The following is a 520-nucleotide window of genomic DNA, read 5'->3' on the forward strand; positions in this document are numbered from 1 at the left end:
CCCCCAGCTCCTCCCGGACAGCATCCGCTACAGCAACATCCTCCACTACCGGCCCTCGGCCGGGGGGCCGGTGGCTCGCGCCAGACCCTTCTCCCTCCCCGTGGTCTGTCGCTACCCCAGGTAAGCGGGGACCCCCATGGGGCCGGGCTCCGGCTGAGCCCCACGCTCCCTGGGTGCGATCCACGACGGGACCCCTCGGTGCCTGGTTCCATCCTGGGCTGGGAGGGTGCCCACCCGTGGGGTGCCCACCCGTGGGGTGCAGGGGTGCCCTGCCTTGCCCCCGGGAGCCCGTCACCCCGCTCGAGGATGCTCTGCGCTGCAGGACGGGCAGCGTTTCGTCCGGGGCCCTCCAGCCCACCTGGGTCCCCTTCGGCTCCACCATCGCTCACCGGAGACGCTTGCGCTTCGCCCTGGATGTGTACGACAGTGAGTGGGGGAGCCCCAGAACCCCTCAATTCCCTGGGGGGGGGTGGGGGGACACCCCACCACCACCTACCCGCCCAGGGGCAACAACAGCCGC

Source organism: Egretta garzetta, unplaced genomic scaffold (genome assembly GCF_000687185.1).
Source record: "Egretta garzetta isolate BGI_Z169 unplaced genomic scaffold, ASM68718v1 scaffold931, whole genome shotgun sequence".
NCBI lineage: Eukaryota > Metazoa > Chordata > Aves > Pelecaniformes > Ardeidae > Egretta > Egretta garzetta.